We start from the raw sequence: 24,120 nt of genomic DNA, 5'->3' as shown, positions 1-24,120 counted from the left end.
TTGATAGGTGCAAGTGGGCGTGGCCTATTCGTCATTAACCGTCATAATTTGCGTTTTATTAATTTATGACCAGCTGGAAGGACCTAGGGACATGAAACTTGGTACATGGACTATAAATGACATCCAAATATTGCTCAAAAAAATTGGTCCCAATCGGCCTCATGGGGGCGCTATAACATAGAGTTTAAGTTTGAAAGGCTCTGCCCGCCGCACCGTAAGTGCTATTGACTTGAAATTTTACACACACGTCCTCCCGATTATCGTCTACAAAAAAGCCTCTTGCACCACGAATGCTGCCCTTACAGAATTTTTGCTAATTTTAATAATGTTAAAAACAGTAAAATGACATAAACTTTTACAGTTTTGACTCCATCGACACCAAATTTGGTACACGGCTTTGGGGGATGACGAGACACATTTCTATTACAAATGAGCCAGATTGGTCAAAAAACACGGCCGCCACGGACTGATGAATCTTCGCTGTGGGCGGAGCTTAGAATCGATTGGCCATAACTCCCACACCCTTTGACCTATCCTCACCAATCTCGGTGGGTAGGTCCGCAATGAGACTTGGAAGCACACCCTAAAAAAAGATTTTGAGATTGACGCATAGGGGGCGCCACCGCCATTCCCAGATATTCCCGTTTTTTCCCAAACCGTTTTCCCATTGAAAATGAATGAGGGAATCTTCCAAAATCACCTTTTTTCAAACGGTAACTACCGATTCATACTTTCAGCTAGAAACTCCATTCAAACTGGAAAATGTTCAGCAATTCCTTGACTTTTTACATATTATTCAAGTTTTCAATACCATTCAAACTTTCCAAAATATTCAGTGTTTTCTGAAACTTGGTTATAATGGAAGTGGATGAGAAAATCCTTCAAACTCACTCATCTTCACCCACGCTTCACCAACTCATACATTCACGTAGAAACTCCATTCCAACTCTGAAACGTTGACATAGCCGTCGACTTTCAGTGACCGATTCGTATTTTCCATATCTCTTTTAGTTTTTCTACACCAGCTGTTTAAAAATCATGAAATTTTCAGCCCTTCTCAGAATTTATAATGGGTGTGTATTGCGCGGAATGTTGCAACTTAGAGTGGGTGATGTCATGCTAGAGTGCACAGCACCTGTGAAATCATCCAGAAATTTTCTCTTAAACTCGCCGGTGCGGCCACATCGTTCACTCTACGTACACAAATTGTACACCAAATTGTAGGAAAAGCCGTTCCGGTCGCAGAGGTGTGACCGCTGAAGAAAACGGATTTAGGGTTTTGGCTGCAGGTGGTCTGAAACGACAACAAGTCCGACCGCCTGCCCCATTCGCTCCCATGTTAAGCGAGAGCCCAAATTTCTGGAAGGAAGCAGACCCTTCCAGTTATGTCCATCGTGGCTCTGGCCTCATTTTTCACACCACAGAAATGAAATTTACACCTTTGCGATCCGCATCCCGTCCTCTCGCCGACGGTGTGCTTTTTGTAGCTGTAGCACTTACGGTTTTTCATTAAACAGTTGGCATTTGAGAGGAACTTTTGGCTCAGTTTCTGCCTTTTCTCATATGACTGTGCCATTGCCGACCGGTGATTGGCTGAATCAACTCCAGCCGTTCGGCCAATCGTCTGTGTGTCACAGCACAGAACTTTTGGCTCAGTTTCTGCCTTTTCTCGGTGTATTTAAATTTGACTGTGCCATTGCCGACCGGCGATTGGCTGAATCGACTCCAGCCCTTTTGGCCAATCGTCTGTGTGTCACAGCACAGTTTAAACAGTTGGAGCTCCAGAGGAACTTTTGGCTCAGTTTCTGCCTTTTCTTGGTGTATTTAAATTTGACCGTGCTGTGACACACAGACGATTGGCCAAACGGCTGGAGTTGATTCAGCCAATCGCCGGTTGGCAATGGCACGGTCAAATTTAAATAATGGAAAACAGAGAAGTGGCTTTGAGGTATACTTAATTAAAGAGACGGTCTTCCTGTCTGAACTTTCACTTACCTTCATTTAGGTCAAATCATAATAGTACACTCACATCTGTGTCTTTATTTTACAGCCTCTCCCATACACAACCATTATTATCTCCACATTTCTCCCAAAATGATCATGATCGTGGAACTGTGATTGCTTAAACATTAAAATACCTATTGAAACTTTGAAATACACATCAATAGGTACAATTTCAATGTATATTTTGATGTTCAGATGGAGTCTCTGTGTGAAAGTATACCACAAATGTCATTAGCGTGTAGGCTGGCTGAAAACCCGATTTCAAGAAACGTGTGACTTGTAAAGAGTTATGTGTTGCTTGGAGCTTTAGGGGACAGGGTGGGGAACGTCTTGCACTAGGCAGATGAGGGTCACGCTGGGTGGTGAGGGTCACGGTGGCTGGTTTGGGGCGGAACAGGTTAGAACCCGCAAATTGCCGCTTGCGGCTATATTTATTTTTTGTTGTCTGCCGCTTGAGCTAAAATTCCCGTGAGCTGGAATGAGCCAGAAACCTGAAACTTGGCCCACTGATTGGAAATGATGTGCATCAACTTTTATTAAAATATGAGCCCAGTCGGCCACATGGTGGCGCTGTAATTAAGGCTTAAAAATGACTTTTTGGGGAGGCCACGCCCCTCACACCATAAGTCTGATTGACTTGAAATTTGACACACAGGTCCAGCTCAATGTCCTCTACAAAAAAGCCTCTAGGACCATTAAGGTCCGTCATACTAGATTTTTTGCTAATTTGCATAATTTGAAAAACAGTAAAATGACATAAACTTTTACAATTTTGACTCCACCAACACCAAATTTGGTACAGAGCTTTGGGGGATGACGAGACACACTTCTATTACAAATGAGCCAGATTGATCAAAAAACACGGCCGCCACGGACCAATGAATCTTCGCTGTGGGCGGAGCTTAGAATTGATTGGCCATAACTCCCACACCCTTTGACCTATCATCACCAAACTTGGTTGATAGGTCCAAAATGAGACTGGGCAGCTGCCTACCAAAGCATTTTGAGCTCAGCCTATAGGGGGCGCTATAAATGCCACACATCTGTATCTCAAAGACCGTTGGATGGAATTTCACCAAATTTGGTATGCATGCTCTAGGGGTGGCTATTAACTAATATCTTGAGTGCCATGTTGATAGGTGCGAGTGGGCGTGGCCTATTCGTCATTATTAATTTATGACCAGCTGGAAGGACCTAGGGACATGAAACTTGGTACATGGACTATAAATGACATCCAAATATTGCTCAAAAAAATTGGTCCCAATCGGCCTCATGGGGGCGCTATAACATAGAGTTTAAGTTTGAAAGGCTCTGCCCGCCGCACCGCAAGTGCTATTGACTTGAAATTTTACACACACGTCCTCCCGATGATCCTCTACAAAAAAGCCTCTTGCACCATGAACGCCGCCCTTACAGAATTTTTGCTAATTTTAATAATGTTAAAAACAGTAAAATGACATAAACTTTTACAGTTTTGACTCCATCGACACCAAATTTGGTACACGGCTTTGGGGGATGAGGTGACACATTTCTATTACAAATGAGCCAGATTGGTCAAAAAACACGGCCGCCACGGACCGATGAATCTTCGCTGTGGGCGGAGCTTAGAATCGATTGGCCATAACTCCCACACCCTTTGACCTATCGTCACCAGTCTCGGTGGGTAGGTCGGCAATGAGACTTGGAAGCACACCCTAAAAAAAGATTTTGAGATTGACGCATAGGGGGCGCCACCGCCATTCCCAAATATTCCCGTTTTTTCCCAAACCGTTTTCCCATTGAAAATGAATGAGGGAATCTTCAAAAATCACCTTTTTTCAAACGGTAACTACCGATTCATACTTTCAGCTAGAAACTCCATTCAAACTGGAAAATGTTCAGCAATTCCTTGACTTTTTACATATGATTCAACTTTTCAATACCATTCAAACTTTCCAAAATATTCAGTGTTTTCTGAAACTGAGTTATAATGGAAGTGGATGAGAAAATCCTTCAAACTCACTCATCTTCACCCACGCTTCACCAACTCATACATTCACGTAGAAACTCCATTCCAACTCTGAAACGTTGACATTGCCGTCGACTTTCAGTGACCGATTCGTATTTTCCATATCTCTTTTAGTTTTGCTACACCAGCTGTTTAAAAATCATGAAATTTTCAGCCCTTCTCAGAATTTATAATGGGTGTGTATTGCGTGGAATGTTGCAACTTAGAGTGGGTGATGTCATCGCTAGAGTGCACAGCACCTCTGAAATCATCAAGAAATTTTCTCTTAAACTCGCCGGTGCGGCCGCATCGTTCACTCTACATACACAAATTGTACACCAAATTGTAGGAAAAGCCGTTCCGGTCGCAGAGGTGTGACCCCCGAAGAAAACGGATTGAGGGTTTTGGCTGCAGGTGGTCTGAAACGACAACAAGTCCGACCACCTGCCCCATTCGCTCCCATGTTAAGCGAGAGCCCAAATTTCTGGAAGAAAGCAGACCGTTCCAGTTATGTCCATCGTGGCTCTGGCCTCATTTTTCACACCACAGAAATGAAATTTACACCTTTGTGATCCGCATCCCGTCCTCTCGCCGACGGTGTGCTTTTTGTAGCTGTAGCACTTACGGTTTTTCATTAAACAGTTGGAGTTTGAGAGGAACTTTTGGCTCAGTTTCTGCCTTTTCTCGGTGTATTTAAATATGACTGTGCTGTGACACACAGGCGATTGGCTGAATCAACTCCAGCTGTTCGGCCAATCGTCTGTGTGTCACAGCACAGTTTAAACAGTTGGAGTTTGAGAGGGACTTTTGGCTCAGTTTCTGCCTTTTCTCGGTGTATTTAAATTTGACTGTGCCATTGCCGACCGGCGATTGGCTGAATCGACTCCAGCCGTTCGGCCAATCGTCTGTGTGTCACAGCACGGTCAAATTTGGAAAACAGAGAAGTGGCTTTGAGGTATACTTAAGTAGAGTGATGGTCTTCCTGTCTGAACTTTCACTTACCTTCATTTAGGTCAAATCATAATAGTACACTCACATCTGTGTCTTTAGCCTTACAGAATATTTTACAGCCTCTCCCATATTATCTCCACATTTCTCCCAAAATTATCATGATCGTGGAACTGTGATTGCTTAAACATTAAAATACCTATTGAAACTTTGAAATACACATCAATAGGTACAATTTCAATGTATGTTTTGATGTTCAAATGGAGTCTCTGTGTGAAAGTATACCACAAATGTCATTAGCGTGTAGGCTGGCTGAAAAGCCCATTTCAAGAAATGTGTGACTTGGAAAGAGTACGTGTCGCTTGGAGCTTTCGGGGACAGGGCGGGGAACGTCTTGCGCTACGGCAGATGAGGGTCGCGCTGGGTGGTGAGGGTCACGGTGGCTGGTTTTGTGGCGGAACAGGTTAGAACCCGCAAATTGCCGCTTGCGGCTATATTTAGGGTTCTAACCCCGAAGGGGTAGAACCCTTCTAAGATTGTACCGGTTTATTATTATTAGGGTTCTAACCCCGAAGGGGTAGAACCCTTCTAAGATTGTACCGGTTTATTATTATTATTATTATTATTTTTTGTTGTCTGCCGCTTGAGCTAAAATTCCCGTGAGCTGGAATGAGCCAGAAACCTAAAAATTGGCCCAATGATTGGAAATGATGTGCATCAACTTTTATTAAAATATGAGCCCAGTCGGCCACATGGTGGCGCTGTAATTAAGGCTTAAAAATGACTTTTTGGGGAGGCCACGCCCCTCACACCATAAGTCTGATTGACTTGAAATTTGACACACAGGTCCAGCTCAATGTCCTCTAAAAAAAAGCCTCTAGGACCATGAAGGTCCGTCATACTAGATTTTTTGCTAATTTGCATAATTTGAAAAACAGTAAAATGACATAAACTTTTACAATTTTGACTCCATCAACACCAAATTTGGTACAGAGCTTTGGGGGATGACCAGACATATTTCTATTACAAATGAGCCAGATTGACCAAAAAACACGGCCGCCACGGACCAATGAATCTTCGCTGTGGGCGGAGCTTAGAATTGATTGGCCATAACTCCCACACCCTTTGACCTATCGTCACCAAACTCGGTGGATAGGTCCACAATGAGACTTGGCAGCTGCCTACCAAAGCATTTTGAGCTCAGCCTATAGGGGGCGCTATAAAGCCACACATCTGTATCTCAAAGACCGTTGGATGGAATTTCACCAAATTTGGTATGCATGCTCTAGGGGTGGCTATTAACTAATATCTTGAGTGGCATGTTGATAGGTGCAAGTGGGCGTGGCCTATACGTCATTAACCGTTCGGAAGGACCTAGGGACATGAAACTTGGTACATGGACTATAAATGACATCCAAATATTGCTCAAAAAAATTGGTCCCAATCGGCCTCATGGGGGCGCTATAACATAGAGTTTAAGTTTGAAAGGCTCTGCCCGCCGCACCGCAAGTGCTATTGACTTGAAATTTTACACACACGTCCTCCTGATTATCCTCTACAAAAAAGCCTCTTGCACCATGAACGCCGCCCTTACAGAATTTTTGCTAATTTCAATAATGTTAAAAACAGTAAAATGAATAAACTTTTACAGTTTTGACTCCATCAACACCAAATTTGGTACACGGCTTTGGGGGATGACGAGACGCATTTCTATTATAAATGAGCCAGATTGGTCAAAAAACGCGGCCGCCACGGACCAATGAATCTTTGCTGTGGGCGGAGCTTAGAATCGATCGGCCATAACTCCAACACCCTTTGACCTATCGTCACCAATCTCGGTGGGTAGGTCCACAATGAGACTTGGAAGCATACCCTAAAAAAGATTTTGAGCTCAGCCTATAGGGGGCGCCACCACCATTCCCAGATATTCCCGTTTTTTCCCAAACCGTTTTTCCCATTGAAAATGAATGAGGGGATCTTCAAAAATCACAACATTTCACCTTTTTTCAAACGGTAACTACCGATTCATACTTTCAGCTAGAAACTCCATTCAAACTGGAAAATGTTCAGCAATTCCTTGACTTTTTACATATGATTCAACTTTTCAATACCATTCAAACTTTCCAAAATATTCAGTGTTTTCTGAAACTGAGTTATAATGGAAGTGGATGAGAAAATCCTTCAAACTCACTCATCTTCACCCACGCTTCACCAACTCATACATTCACGTAGAAACTCCATTCCAACTCTGAAACGTTGACATTGCCGTCGACTTTCAGTGACCGATTCGTATTTTCCATATCTCTTTTAGTTTTTCTACAGCAGCTGTTTAAAAATCATGAAATTTTCAGCCCTTCTCAGAATTTATAATGGGTGTGTATTGCGTGGAATGTTGCAACTTAGAGTGGGTGATGTCATCGCTAGAGTGCACAGCACCTCTGAAATCATCAAGAAATTTTCTCTTAAACTCGCCGGTGCGGCCACATCGTTCACTCTACATACACAAATTGTACACCAAATTGTAGGAAAAGCCGTTCCGGTCGCAGAGGTGCGACCGCTGAAGAAAACGGATTTAGGGTTTTGGCCGCAGGTGGTCTGAAACGACAACAAGTCCGACCGCCTGCCCCATTTGCTCCCATGTTAAGCGAGAGCCCAAATTTCTGGAAGAAAGCAGACCCTTCCAGTTATGTCCATCGTGGCTCTGGCCTCATTTTTCACACCACAGAAATGAAATTTACACCTTTGTGATCCGCATCCCGTCCTCTCGCCGACGGTGTGCTTTTTGTAGCTGTAGCACTTACGGTTTTTCATTAAACAGTTGGAGTTTGAGAGGAACTTTTGGCTCAGTTTCTGCCTTTTCTCGGTGTATTTAAATATGACTGTGCTGTGACACACAGGCGATTGGCTGAATCAACTCCAGCCGTTCGGCCAATCGTCTGTGTGTCACAGCACAGTTTAAACAGTTGGAGTTTGAGAGGGACTTTTGGCTCAGTTTCTGCCTTTTCTCGGTGTATTTAAATTTGACTGTGCCATTGCCGACCGGCGATTGGCTGAATCGACTCCAGCCGTTCGGCCAATCGTCTGTGTGTCACAGCACGGTCAAATTTGGAAAACAGAGAAGTGGCTTTGAGGTATACTTAAGTAGAGTGATGGTCTTCCTGTCTGAACTTTCACTTACCTTCATTTAGGTCAAATCATAATAGTACACTCACATCTGTGTCTTTAGCCTTACAGAATATTTTACAGCCTCTCCCATATTATCTCCACATTTCTCCCAAAATTATCATGATCGTGGAACTGTGATTGCTTAAACATTAAAATACCTATTGAAACTTTGAAATACACATCGATAGGTACAATTTCAATGTATGTTTTGATGTTCAAATGGAGTCTCTGTGTGAAAGTATACCACAAATGTCATTAGCGTGCAGGCTGGCTGAAAAGCCCATTTCAAGAAATGTGTGACTTGGAAAGAGTACGTGTCGCTTGGAGCTTTCGGGGACAGGGCGGGGAACGTCTTGCGCTACGGCAGATGAGGGTCGCGCTGGGTGGTGAGGGTCACGGTGGCTGGTTTTGGGGCGGAACAGGTTAGAACCCGCAAATTGCCGCTTGCGGCTATATTTATTATTATTTTTTGTTGTCTGCCGCTTGAGCTAAAATTCCCGTGAGCTGGAATGAGCCAGAAACCTGAAAATTGGCCCAATGATTGGAAATGATGTGCATCAACTTTTATTAAAATATGAGCCCAGTCGGCCACATGGTGGCGCTGTAATTAAGGCTTAAAAATGACTTTTTGGGGAGGCCACGCCCCTCACACCATAAGTCTGATTGACTTGAAATTTGACACACATGTCCAGCTCAATGTCCTCTAAAAAAAAGCCTCTAGGACCATGAAGGTCCGTCATACTAGATTTTTTGCTAATTTGCATAATTTGAAAAACAGTAAAATGACATAAACTTTTACAATTTTGACTCCATCAACACCAAATTTGGTACAGAGCTTTGGGGGATGACCAGACACATTTCTATTACAAATGAGCCAGATTGACCAAAAAACACGGCCGCCACGGACCAATGAATCTTCGCTGTGGGCGGAGCTTAGAATTGATTGGCCATAACTCCCACACCCTTTGACCTATCATCACCAAACTCGGTGGATAGGTCCACAATGAGACTTGGCAGCTGCCTACCAAAGCATTTTGAGCTCAGCCTATAGGGGGCGCTATAAAGCCACACATCTGTATCTCAAAGACCGTTGGATGGAATTTCACCAAATTTGGTATGCATGCTCTAGGGGTGGCTATTAACCAATATCTTGAGTGCCATGTTGATAGGTGCAAGTGGGCGTGGCCTATACGTCATTAACCGTCCGGAAGGACCTAGGGACATGAAACTTGGTACATGGACTATAAATGACATCCAAATATTGCTCAAAAAAATTGGTCCCAATCGGCCTCATGGGCGCGCTATAACATAGAGTTTAAGTTTGAAAGGCTCTGCCCGCCGCACCGCAAGTGCTATTGACTTGAAATTTTACACACACGTCCTCCCGATTATCCTCTACAAAAAAGCCTCTTGCACCATGAACGCCGCCCTTACAGAATTTTTGCTAATTTTAATAATGTTAAAAACAGTAAAATGACATAAACTTTTACAGTTTTGACTCCATCGCCACCAAATTTGGTACACGGCTTTGGGGGATGACGAGACACATTTCTATTACAAATGAGCCAGATTGGTCAAAAAACACGGCCGCCACGGACCGATGAATCTTCGCTGTGGGCGGAGCTTAGAATCGATTGGCCATAAGTCCCACGCCCTTTGACCTATTGTCACCAATCTTGGTGGGTAGGTCCACAATGAGACTTGGAAGCATACCCTAAAAAAGATTTTGAGCTCAGCCTATAGGGGGCGCCACCACCATTCCCAGATATTCCCGTTTTTTCCCAAACCGTTTTTCCCATTGAAAATGAATGAGGGGATCTTCAAAAATCACAACATTTCACCTTTTTTCAAACGGTAACTACCGATTCATACTTTCAGCTAGAAACTCCATTCAAACTGGAAAATGTTCAGCAATTCCTTGACTTTTTACATGTGATTCAACTTTTCAATACCATTCAAACTTTCCAAAATATTCAGTGTTTTCTGACACTTGGTTATAATGGAAGTGGATGAGAAAATCCTTCAAACTCACTCATCTTCACCCACACTTCACCAACTCATACATTCACGTAGAAACTCCATTCCAACTCTGAAACGTTGACAATGCTGTCGACTTTCAGTGACCGATTCATTTTTTCCATATCTCTTTTAGTTTTTCTACACTAGCTGTTTAAAAATCATGAAATTTTCAGCCCTTCTCAGAATTTATAATGGGTGTGTATTGCGTGGAATGTTGCCACTTAGAGTGGGTGATGTCATCGATAGAGTGCACAGCACCTCTGAAATCATCAAGAAATTTTCTCTTAAACTCGCTGGTGCGGCCGCATCGTTCACTCTACATACACAAATTGTACACCAAATTGTAGGAAAAACCGTTCCGGTCGCAGAGGTGCGACCGCTGAAGAAAAAGGATTTAGGGTTTTGGCTGCAGGCGGTCTGAAACGACAACAAGTCCGACCACCTGCCCCATTCGCTCCCATGTTAAGTGAGAGCCAAAATTTCTGGAAGAAAGCAGACCCTTCCAGTTATGTCCATCGTGTCTCTGGCCTCATTTTTCACCCCACAGAAATGAAATTTACACCTTTGCAATCCGCATCCTGTCCTCTCGCCGACAGTGTGCTTTTTGTAGCTGTAGCGCTTACGGTTTTTCATTAAACAGTTGGAGTTTGAGAGGAACTTTTGGCTCAGTTTCTGCCTTTTCTCTGTGTATTTAAATATGACTGTGCCTTTGCCAACCGGCGATTGGCTGAACCAACTGCAGCGGTTCAGCCAATCGTCTGTGTGTCACAGCACAGAGGAACTTTTGGCTCAGTTTCTGCCTTTTCTCGGTGTATTTAAATTTGACTGTGCCATTGCCGACCGGCGATTGGCCGAATCGACTCCAGCCGTTCGGCCAATCGTCTGTGTGTCACAGCACAGTTGAGAGGAACTTTTGGCTCAGTTTCTCCCTTTTCTCGGTGTATTTAAATTTGACTGTGCCATTGCCGACAGGCGATTGGCTGAATCGACTCCAGCCCTTTCGGCCAATCGTCTGTGTGTCACAGCACAGTTTAAACAGTTGGAGCTGGAGAGGAACTTTTGGCTCAGTTTCTGCCTTTTCTTGGTGTATTTAAATTTGACCGTGCTGTGACACACAGACGATTGGCCAAATGGCTGGAGTCGATTCAGCCAATCACCGGTTGGCAATGGCACGGTCAAATTTAAATAATGGAAAACAGAGAAGTGGCTTTGAGGTATACTTAAGTAAAGAGATGGTCTTCCTGTCTGAACTTTCACTTACCTTCATTTAGGTCAAATCATAATAGTACACTCACATCTGTGTCTTTAGCCTTACAGGATATTTTACAGCCTCTCCCATACACAACCATTATTATCTCCACATTTCTCCCAAAATGATCATGATCGTGGAACTGAGATTGCTTAAACATTAAAATACCTATTGAAACTTTGAAATACACATCGATAGGTACAATTTCAATGTATGTTTTGATGTTCAAATGGAGTCTCTGTGTGAAAGTATACCACAAATGTCATTAGCGTGTAGGCTGGCTGAAAGGCCGATTTCAAGAAATGTGTGACTTGGAAAGAGTATGTGTCGCTTGGAGCTTTTCGGGGACAGGGTGGGGAACGTCTTGCACTACGGCAGATGAGGGTCACGCTGGGTGGTGAGGGTCACGGTGGCTGGTTTGGGGCGGAACAGGTTAGAACCCGCAAATTGCCGCTTGCGGCTATATTTATTATTTTTTGTTGTCTGCCGCTTGAGCTCAAATTCCCGTGAGCTGGAATGAGCCAGAAACCTGAAACTTGGCCCATTGATTGGAAATGATGTGCATCAACTTTTATTAAAATATGAGCCCAGTCGGCCACATGGTGGCGCTGTAATTAAGGTTTAAACAAGACTTTTTGGGGAGGCCACGCCCCTCACACCATAAGTCTGATTGACTTGAAATTTGACACACAGGTCCAGCTCAATGTCCTCTACAAAAAAGCCTCTAGGACCATGAAGGTCCGTCTGACTAGATTTTTTGCTAATTTGCATAATTTGAAAAACAGTAATATGACATAAACTTTTACAATTTTGACTCCATCAACACCAAATTTGGTACAGAGCTTTGGGGGATGACTAGACACATTTCTATTATAAATGAGCCAGATTGGTCAAAAAACACGGCCGCCACGGACCAATGAATCTTCGCTGTGGGCGGAGCTTAGAATTGATTGGCCATAACTCCCACACCCTTTGACCTATCATCACCAAACTTGGTGGTTAGGTCCACAATGAGACTTGGCAGCTGCCTACCAAAGCATTTTGAGCTCAGCCTATAGGGGGCGCTATAAATGCCACACATCTGTATCTCAAAGACCGTTGGATGGAATTTCACCAAATTTGGTATGCATGCTCTAGGGGTGGCTATTAACCAATATCATGAGTGCCATGTTGACAGGTGCAAGTGGGCGTGGCCTATTCGTCATTAACCGTTCGGAAGGACCTAGGGACATGAAACTTGGTACATGGACTTTAAATGACATCCAAATATTGCTCAAAAAAATTGGTCCCGATCGGCCTCATGGGGGCGCTATAACATAGAGTTTAAGTTTGAAAGGCTCTGCCCGCCGCACCGCAAGTGCTATTGACTTGAAATTTTACACACACATCCTCCTGATTATCCTCTACAAAAAAGCCTCTTGCACCATGAATGCCGCCCTTACAGAATTTTTGCTAATTTCAATAATGTTAAAAACAGTAAAATGAATAAACTTTTACAGTTTTGACTCCATCAACACCAAATTTGGTACACGGCTTTGGGGGATGACAAGACGCATTTCTATTATAAATGAGCCAGATTGGTCAAAAAACACGGCCGCCACGGACCGATGAATCTTCGCTGTGGGCGGAGCTTAGAATCGATTGGCCATAACTCCCACACCCTTTGACCTATCCTCACCGATCTTGGTGGGTAGGTCCACAATGAGACTTGGAAGCACACCCTAAAAAAAGATTTTGAGATTGACGCATTGGGGGCGCCACCGCCATTCCCAGATATTCCCGTTTTTTCCCAAACCGTTTTCCCATTGAAAATGAATGAGGGAATCTTCAGAAATCACAAAATTTCACCTTTTTTCAAACGGAATCTACCGATTCATACTTTCAGCTAGAAACTCCATTCAAACTGGAAAATGTTCAGCAATTCCTTGACTTTTTACATATGATTCAACTTTTCAATACCATTCAAACTTTCCAAAATATTCAGTGTTTTCTGAAACTTGGTTATAATGGAAGTGGATGAGAAAATCCTTCAAACTCACTCATCTTCACCCACGCTTCACCAACTCATACATTCACGTAGAAACTCCATTCCAACTCTGAAACGTTGACATCGCCGTCGACTTTCAGCGACCAATTCGTCTTTTCCATATCTCTTTTAGTTTTTCTACAGCAGCTGTTTAAAAATCATGAAATATTCAGCCCTTCTCAGAATTTATAATGGGTGTGTATTGCGTGGAATGTTGCAACTTAGAGTGGGTGATGTCATCGCTAGAGTGCACAGCACCTCTGAAATCATCAAGAAATTTTCTCTTAAACTCGCCATTGCGGCCACATCGTTCACTCTACGTACACAAATTGTACACCAAATTGTAGGAAAAGCCGTTCCGGTCGCAGAGGTGCGACCGCTGAAGAAAACGGATTTAGGGTTTTGGCCGCAGGCGGTCTGAAACGACAACAAGTCCGACCGCCTGCCCCATTCGCTCCCATGTTAAGGGAGAGCCCAAACTTCTGGAAGAAAGCAGACCTTTCCAGTTATGTCCATCGTGGCTCTGGCCTCATTTTTCACACCACAGAAATGAAATTTACACCTTTGCGATCCGCATCCCGTCCTCTCGCCAACGGTGTGCTTTTTGTAGCTGTAGCACTTACGGTTTTTCATTAAACAGTTGGAGTTTGAGAGCAACTTTTGGCTCAGTTTCTGCCTTTCTCGGTGTATTTAAATATGACTGTGCCATTGCCGACCGGCGATTGGCTGAATCAACTCCAGCCGTTCGGCCAATCGTCTGTGTGTCACAGCACAGAGGAACTTTTGGCTCAGTTTCTGCCTTTTCTCGGTGTATTTAAATTAGACTGTGCCATTGCCGACCGGCGATTGGCTGAATCGACTCCAGCCGTTCAGCCAATCGTCTGTGTGTAACAGCACAGAGGAACTTTTGGCTCAGTTTCTGCCTTTTCTCGGTGTATTTAAATTTGACTGTGCCTTTGCCAACCGGCGATTGGCTGAATCGACTCCAGCCGTTTGGCCAATTGTCTGCGTGTCACAGCATGTCGAATTTGGAAAACAGAGAAGTGGCTTTGAGGTATACTTAAGTAAAGAGATGGTCTTCCTGTCTGAACTTTCACTTACCTTCATTTAGGTCAAATCATAATAGTACACTCACATCTGTGTCTTTATTTTACAGCCTCTCCCATACACAACCATTATTATCTCCACATTTCTCCCAAAATGATCATGATCGTGGAACTGTGATTGCTTTAAACATTAAAATACCTATTGAAACTTTGAAATACACATCGATAGGTACAATTTCAATTTATGTTTTGATGTTCAAATGGAGTCTCTGTGTGAAAGTATACCACAAATGTCATTAGCGTGCAGGCTGGCTGAAAAGCCGATTTCAAGAAACGTGTGACTTGGAAAGAGTATGTGTTGCTTGGAGCTTTCGGGGACAGGGTGGGGAACGTCTTGCACTACGGCAGATGAGGGTCACGGTGGCTGGTTTGGGGCGGAACAGGTTAGAACCCGCAAATTGCCGCTTGCGGCTATATTTATTAGGGTTCTAACCCCGAAGGGGTAGAACCCTTCTAAGATTGTACCGGTTTATTATTATTATTATTATTTTTTGTTGTCTGCCGCTTGAGCTAAAATTCCCGTGAGCTGGAATGAGCCAGAAACCTGAAACTTGGCCCACTGATTGGAAATGATGTGCATCAACTTTTATTAAAATATGAGCCCAGTCGGCCACATGGTGGCGCTGTAATTAAGGCTTAAAAATGACTTTTTGGGGAGGCCACGCCCCTCACACCATAAGTCTGATTGACTTGAAATTTGACACACAGGTCCAGCTCAATGTCCTCTACAAAAAAGCCTCTAGGACCATTAAGGTCCGTCATACTAGATTTTTTGCTAATTTGCATAATTTGAAAAACAGTAAAATGACATAAACTTTTACAATTTTGACTCCACCAACACCAAATTTGGTACAGAGCTTTGGGGGATGACGAGACACACTTCTATTACAAATGAGCCAGATTGATCAAAAAACACGGCCGCCACGGACCAATGAATCTTCGCTGTGGGCGGAGCTTAGAATTGATTGGCCATAACTCCCACACCCTTTGACCTATCATCACCAAACTTGGTTGATAGGTCCAAAATGAGACTGGGCAGCTGCCTACCAAAGCATTTTGAGCTCAGCCTATAGGGGGCGCTATAAATGCCACACATCTGTATCTCAAAGACCGTTGGATGGAATTTCACCAAATTTGGTATGCATGCTCTAGGGGTGGCTATTAACTAATATCTTGAGTGCCATGTTGATAGGTGCGAGTGGGCGTGGCCTATTCGTCATTATTAATTTATGACCAGCTGGAAGGACCTAGGGACATGAAACTTGGTACATGGACTATAAATGACATCCAAATATTGCTCAAAAAAATTGGTCCCAATCGGCCTCATGGGGGCGCTATAACATAGAGTTTAAGTTTGAAAGGCTCTGCCCGCCGCACCGCAAGTGCTATTGACTTGAAATTTTACACACACGTCCTCCCGATGATCCTCTACAAAAAAGCCTCTTGCACCATGAACGCCGCCCTTACAGAATTTTTGCTAATTTTAATAATGTTAAAAACAGTAAAATGACATAAACTTTTACAGTTTTGACTCCATCGACACCAAATTTGGTACACGGCTTTGGGGGATGAGGTGACACATTTCTATTACAAATGAGCCAGATTGGTCAAAAAACACGGCCGCCACGGACCGATGAATCTTCGCTGTGGGCGGAGCTTAGAATCGATTGGCCATAACTCCCACACCCTTTGACCTATCGTCACCAGTCTCGGTGGGTAGGTCGGCAATGAGACTTGGAAGCACACCCTAAAAAAAGATTTTGAGATTGACGCATAGGGGGCGCCACCGCCATTCCCAAATATTCCCGTTTTTTCCCAAACCGTTTTCCCATTGAAAATGAATGAGGGAATCTTCAAAAATCACCTTTTTTCAAACGGTAACTACCGATTCATACTTTCAGCTAGAAACTCCATTCAAACTGGAAAATGTTCAGCAATTCCTTGACTTTTTACATATGATTCAACTTTTCAATACCATTCAAACTTTCCAAAATATTCAGTGTTTTCTGAAACTGAGTTATAATGGAAGTGGATGAGAAAATCCTTCAAACTCACTCATCTTCACCCACGCTTCACCAACTCATACATTCACGTAGAAACTCCATTCCAACTCTGAAACGTTGACATTGCCGTCGACTTTCAGTGACCGATTCGTATTTTCCATATCTCTTTTAGTTTTGCTACACCAGCTGTTTAAAAATCATGAAATTTTCAGCCCTTCTCAGAATTTATAATGGGTGTGTATTGCGTGGAATGTTGCAACTTAGAGTGGGTGATGTCATCGCTAGAGTGCACAGCACCTCTGAAATCATCAAGAAATTTTCTCTTAAACTCGCCGGTGCGGCCGCATCGTTCACTCTACATACACAAATTGTACACCAAATTGTAGGAAAAGCCGTTCCGGTCGCAGAGGTGTGACCCCCGAAGAAAACGGATTGAGGGTTTTGGCTGCAGGTGGTCTGAAACGACAACAAGTCCGACCACCTGCCCCATTCGCTCCCATGTTAAGCGAGAGCCCAAATTTCTGGAAGAAAGCAGACCGTTCCAGTTATGTCCATCGTGGCTCTGGCCTCATTTTTCACACCACAGAAATGAAATTTACACCTTTGTGATCCGCATCCCGTCCTCTCGCCGACGGTGTGCTTTTTGTAGCTGTAGCACTTACGGTTTTTCATTAAACAGTTGGAGTTTGAGAGGAACTTTTGGCTCAGTTTCTGCCTTTTCTCGGTGTATTTAAATATGACTGTGCTGTGACACACAGGCGATTGGCTGAATCAACTCCAGCTGTTCGGCCAATCGTCTGTGTGTCACAGCACAGTTTAAACAGTTGGAGTTTGAGAGGGACTTTTGGCTCAGTTTCTGCCTTTTCTCGGTGTATTTAAATTTGACTGTGCCATTGCCGACCGGCGATTGGCTGAATCGACTCCAGCCGTTCGGCCAATCGTCTGTGTGTCACAGCACGGTCAAATTTGGAAAACAGAGAAGTGGCTTTGAGGTATACTTAAGTAGAGTGATGGTCTTCCTGTCTGAACTTTCACTTACCTTCATTTAGGTCAAATCATAATAGTACACTCACATCTGTGTCTTTAGCCTTACAGAATATTTTACAGCCTCTCCCATATTATCTCCACATTTCTCCCAAAATTATCATGATCGTGGAACTGTGATTGCTTAAACATTAAAATACCTATTGAAACTTTGAAATACACATCAATAGGTACAATTTCAATGTATGTTTTGATGTTCAAATGGAGTCTCTGTGTGAAAGTATACCACAAATGTCATTAGCGTGTAGGCTGGCTGAAAAGCCCATTTCAAGAAATGTGTGACTTGGAAAGAGTACGTGTCGCTTGGAGCTTTCGGGGACAGGGCGGGGAACGTCTTGCGCTACGGCAGATGAGGGTCGCGCTGGGTGGTGAGGGTCACGGTGGCTGGTTTTGTGGCGGAACAGGTTAGAACCCGCAAATTGCCGCTTGCGGCTATATTTATTATTTTTTGTTGTCTGCCGCTTGAGCTAAAATTCCCGTGAGCTGGAATGAGCCAGAAACCTGAAAATTGGCCCAATGATTGGAAATGATGTGCATCAACTTTTATTAAAATATGAGCCCAGTCGGCCACATGGTGGCGCTGTAATTAAGGCTTAAAAATGACTTTTTGGGGAGGCCACGCCCCTCACACCATAAGTCTGATTGACTTGAAATTTGACACACAGGTCCAGCTCAATGTCCTCTAAAAAAAAGCCTCTAGGACCATTAAGGTCCGTCATACTAGATTTTTTGCTAATTTGCATAATTTGAAAAACAGTAAAATGACATAAACTTTTACAATTTTGACTCCATCAACACCAAATTTGGTACAGAGCCTTGGGGGATGACCAGACACATTTCTATTACAAATGAGCCAGATTGACCAAAAAACACGGCCGCCACGGACCAATGAATCTTCGCTGTGGGCGGAGCTTAGAATTGATTGGCCATAACTCCCACACCCTTTGACCTATCGTCACCAAACTCGGTGGATAGGTCCACAATGAGACTTGGCAGCTGCCTACCAAAGCATTTTGAGCTCAGCCTATAGGGGGCGCTATAAATGAGCACATCTGTATCTCAAAGACCGTTGGATGGAATTTCACCAAATTTGGTATGCGTGCTCTAGGGGTGGCTATTAACTAATATCTTGAGTGCCATGTTGACAGCTGGAAGTGGGCGTGGCCTATTCGTCATTAACCGTTCGGAAGGACCTAGGGACATGAAACTTGGTACATGGACTATAAATGACATCCAAATATTGCTCAAAAAAATTGGTCCCAATCGGCCTCATGGGGGCGCTATAACATAGAGTTTAATTTTGAAAGGCTCTGCCCGCCGCACCGCAAGTGCTATTGACTTGAAATTTTACACAGACGTCCTCCCGATTATCCTCTACAAAAAAGCCTCTTGCACCATGAACGCCGCCCTTACAGAATTTTTGCTAATTTTAATAATGTTAAAAACAGTAAAATGACATAAACTTTTACAGTTTTGACTCCATCGACACCAAATTTGGTACACGGCTTTGGGGGATGACCAGACACATTTCTATTACAAATGAGCCAGATTGGTCAAAAAACACGGCCGCCACGGACCGATGAATCTTCGCTGTGGGCGGAGCTTAGAATCGATTGGCCATAACTCCCACACCCTTTGACCTATCGTCACCAATCTTGGTGGGTAGGTCCACAATGAGACTTGGAAGCACACCCTAAAAAAGATTTTGAGATTGGCACATAGGGGGCGCCACCGCCATTCCCAGATCTTCCCGATTTTTTCCCAAACCGGTTTCCCATTGAAAATGAATGAGGGAATCTTCAAAGATCACAAAACTTCACCTTTTTTCAAACGGTAACTACCGATTCATACTTTCAGCTAGAAACTCCATTCAAACTGGAAAATGTTCAGCAATTCCTTGACTTTTCACATGTGATTCAACTTTTCAATACCATTCAAACTTTCCAAAATATTCAGTGTTTTCTGAAACTTGGTTATAATGGAAGTCTATGAGAAAATCCTTCAAACTCACTCATCTTCACCCACACTTCACCAACTCATACATTCACCTAGAAACTCCATTCCAACTCTGAAACGTTGACATCGCCGTCGACTTTCAGTGACTGATTCGTATTTTCCATATCTCTTTTAGTTTTTCTACACCAGCTGTTTAAAAATCATGAAATTTTCAGCCCTTCTCAGAATTTATAATGGGTGTGTATTGCGTGGAATGTTGCAACTTAGAGTGGGTGATGTCATCGCTAGAGTGCACAGCACCTCTGAAATCATCAAGAAATTTTCTCTTAAACTCGCCGGTGCGGCCACATCGTTCACTCTACATACACAAATTGTACACCAAATTGTAGGAAAAGCCGTTCCGGTCGCAGAGGTGTGACCGCTGAAGAAAACGGATTTAGGGTTTTGGCTGCAGGCGGTCTGAAATGACAACAAGTCCGACCGCCTGCCCCATTCGCTCCCATGTTAAGCGAGAGCCCAAATTTCTGGAAGAAAGCAGACCTTTCCAGTTATGTCCATCGTGGCTCTGGCCTCATTTTTCACACCACAGAAATGAAATTTACACTTTTGCGATCCGCATCCCGTCCTCTCGCCGACGGTGTGCTTTTTGTAGCTGTAGCACTTATGGTTTTTCATTAAACAGTTGGAGTTTGAGAGGAACTTTTGGCTCAGTTTCTGCCTTTTCTCAGTGTATTTAAATATGACTGTGCCATTGCCGACCGGCGATTGGCTGAATCAACTCCAGCCGTTCGGCCAATCGTCTGTGTGTCACAGCACAGAGGAACTTTTGGCTCAGTTTCTGCCTTTTCTCGGTGTATTTAAATATGACTGTGCCATTGCCGACCGGCGATTGGCTAAATCAACTCCAGCCGTTCGACCAATCGTCTGTGTGTCACAGCACAGAGGTATACTTAACTAAAGACATGCTCTCCCTGTCTGAACTTTCACTTACCTTCATTTAGGTCAAATCATAATAGTACACTCACATCTGTGTCTTTATTTTACAGCCTCTCCCATACACAACCATTATTATCTCCACATTTCTCCCAAAATGATCATGATCGTGGAACTGTGATTGCTTTAAACATTAAAATACCTATGGAAACTTTGAAATACACATCGATAGGTACAATTTCAATGTATGTTTTGATGTTCAAATGGAGTCTCTGTGTGAAAGTATACCACAAATGTCATTAGCGTGCAGGCTGGCTGAAAAGCCGATTTCAAGAAACGTGTGACTTGGAAAGAGTATGTGTTGCTTGGAGCTTTCGGGGACAGGGTGGGGAACGTCTTGCACTACGGCAGATGAGGGTCACGGTGGCTGGTTTGGGGCGGAACAGGTTAGAACCCGCAAATTGCCGCTTGCGGCTATATTTGGTTTTGTAATCGTCGGATTAATCAACAGTGAAAATAATCATTAGTTGCAGCCCCACTGTTGCTGTGATATGGAGGCTGTCTGTATGGAACAACTCCTCTTATATACATGGCAATAACACCAGGGTACCCTAATAAATTTGGTGATTTTCAAAAATGATGTGGTGGTTCATTCACGCTTTTAATATTTGCAAATCGGTGAACAGTTACACCATCAAACAGCGGCTTCACACTGTTCCTCATAGCTCATGAGAAGAGGGCAATGGTCCATTTTTTATATTACAATTCTTCCTGGGGCGGAGAACAAGTATGAGAGTAGTTTAGAAAACATGAATCGACAAGTGGCACTTCAGTCGTGAGTACATCATGACACGCACAGAGACGCATTAATGTAATAACTGTTCAGAGGTGCACTTGTGTTTGATTGGCTTCGAGTGTCTCTTATTGGCTTAGTAGCTTCCAGTGACATGTCTCCTTGGAAACGGACACACAGGTACATTTATACATGCAGGCACGCAAACAGAGACTCACAGCTTCTCGTCCACTCTCCATCCTAAGCAGCCAATTAGCAGCCACACCCGGCCACCTGCCTCCAATCAGAAGAGAGTGACACTCTCCATGGCATCCTGTAACGAACAAATCCACATGCGGATGGGGGGTCAGAGATGATGGATAGAATGGAGAGTGACTGTGTGTGTGTGCACATGACAAATGGGGCCTTTGTGTTTGAATTTATGTGTGTCATCTGCCATATCTGGTGGCTGTAAATAAATCTGAAGAACTGGTATAGACTCTACCTACCCAGCCATACTCAAGATTTACACACTGTACATATACCTGCACCCTTATAACTTTAATAAAGGTGTCTCTAATTTCTCTTTTTCATTGTTAATGTTTGTAATGTTTTACCTGTAAAACATAAAGAACACAGACTCTGTCTTTGGAGTGTCCCTGCATGCCAGCCGTGTTTTCTGAGGAGGTTTAAAGTAGGATAGATCACAGATGTGTCTGTGTGCGTATTGAATTTTGCCAAGTGCTAGAGCAGTTGGTTATGCAGGGTTTGGACATATAGGCTATAATAACTGGTGCTGAATTGATTAATTAGACCCGTTTCACTACAAGATCATGGCTATAGATCGATTTGATTGACTGATTGATTTTCACGTGCAATGTAAAAACACCCACAAGCTTGCTCTGCTGCATCGCATTGCCTCTACATTTATTTGAATCATTTTTAAAGATGAGCAGCCCTGTGCAGCTTCCGCGGTCTTTGTTGATTATAATTAGGGTTGGGTATCATTTTAGAGGGTTTTCAGTACCAGTGCCTGAATGGTAAAAAAAAGTGACAGCTGACGACAGTTAAGAAGGGGTTTTTAATTGCAAATACAAACTTGAAGTTGAACAATATGGCTTTAAAGTTTACTTAAGTTATTGTGCCATATTGGCACTGAGTTTTGATACCTAACCCTAATTTTAATAGATGCACTACGCTATTCTGCGGGGATACTGTGGCAGCTGCAGTGTTGTGCCGCATCTGAGCCCCATGGATTTTGGCTGAATGTATGTCACTCCAAACTCTTTGAATGCTCATTGATTAAAAAAAAGTGGATGATATGACAGAGAGATGAAAAGAAAGAAATTTTGTTAACCATCAAAGATTTTGACCAGCGACCAGCGAGCAATTTGGTTTCCAGGCACAATTGTATTTGTAGAATCTTTGCATTAATGTGATAAAGTACTTTGATTTGTCACATATCTTTATTTGGATTAGCTAAAACAGAAATTGAAGTCTGATTAATCCTGTGCACGTATCATTCATCTCATTCCATTAAAGATAGTACTTCTTGCCTCCTCCCCCACTCCTTCCGTCACCGTAACAACAACCTCTATTACCGCTAATCGATTTTAACCTCTGAGACAGTTATTTTGTGTCCTACAGACAGATTCCTCTTTCTTTTTTTGACTGACAGACATGGTTACCACGGTGATAGGAGGCAATTTGATTGATTTGATGTCAACAAAAATAACTTGAAAAGACAGAAAGACGCAGACTGAGACACAAACACACCCATTCACAGAGGCAGACTTTAAAAGGCCCTTTGTTTTAAAACTAAAAGTGCAGGGGAACACAGAAGTGACGTTTTGTCACTTCTTGCCATCCACATGTTGTCCAACTGTTGTCAGCTGTCAGGGTGACTTCCATTCACACAGAAGAAAGCCACCTTCCAAAGTCATTTCATTTCAGGGTGGTTGTGTACAAACATCCTGTCAATACATTCTCCTCTGAACTATTTCCTTGTGGAAAAGGAGACATTTTGTCCTCTCATGCTAGACTGACCATTATTGTGTGTTATTATTTGTTCAGTTGAAAGTCAATTCCCAATCAGTTGTTCTTATCTACCCACAAAGAATTGACTGAGCACACAAGCATCACCTTGCTTTACATTTACACAGTGGCACACTCGCCTCACCCAGGACCTGACTGAGTATGACCAAGCTGCTGAGCAGCTCCACTGGAGCAGATGGGATTAAGGGCAAAGGCTGTTCAGTAGCTATTGCCCTTTTTTATATTTTTGCATTCAGCACACAGACATTGAAATTATGCCTCATCATGCATAGATTCAGGGCAACAAGTTGAGCATTTTCACTTCAGGCTGAGCTCTGGGGTCGCGTCTGCATCACTTCCTTCATTCATGCTTCACCATCAGTGCCTCATTCATCAACTGCTTCACTACCAGCTGAATAGCAACATCCAGTCATTTGTATACACGTGTATAAAGCCTTTAGAACATGCTCAGTTCTCACTATGCAGGGCATTAAACATCAAGAACGATACTAAGACAATAACTATGAATATAAAGAAATTCAAACAACTATAACGACAATAACAAACAGTATAGTTGGTGTCACTTTCAGAGTGATTAGAAACACTGACAACCAATCAAACTTACTTATTAAATGCTTATATTATGTCTTAGGCTGCAAATTACACAAACCAAATCATTTTCTTAGCGCAACGTACAGCAGGAACAGGTTACCATTTTCCTAAGCCACTGACACAGCTGGAGCGTGCAACCCATGCTCATAATTGTTCACTCATTATCAAACACACTTTATTGAAAGTACAAAACTGTCTCGGTTAGTTTTTCTACTGTTTCAACAATCACCAACTCTGGTTTGGTTGAAATAATTCCTTAATT

The 24,120-nt window shown here is 43.1% G+C and overlaps 1 protein-coding gene across 1 annotated transcript in view; it reads left to right on the top strand.

Annotated features, from left to right (window-relative positions):
• aacs (acetoacetyl-CoA synthetase) overlaps nt 1-24,120 on the top strand; it is a 67,792-nt gene that overhangs the window by 31,927 nt on the left and 11,745 nt on the right. The gene's annotated exons all lie outside the window — the stretch shown is intronic.

The sequence above is a fragment of the Lutjanus erythropterus genome, chromosome 10, assembly GCF_056507025.1.
Source record: "Lutjanus erythropterus isolate fLutEry1 chromosome 10, fLutEry1.hap2, whole genome shotgun sequence".
NCBI classification, from domain to species: Eukaryota; Metazoa; Chordata; class Actinopteri; order Lutjaniformes; family Lutjanidae; genus Lutjanus; species Lutjanus erythropterus.
This window is presented reverse-complemented; position numbering and strand designations above follow the sequence as displayed.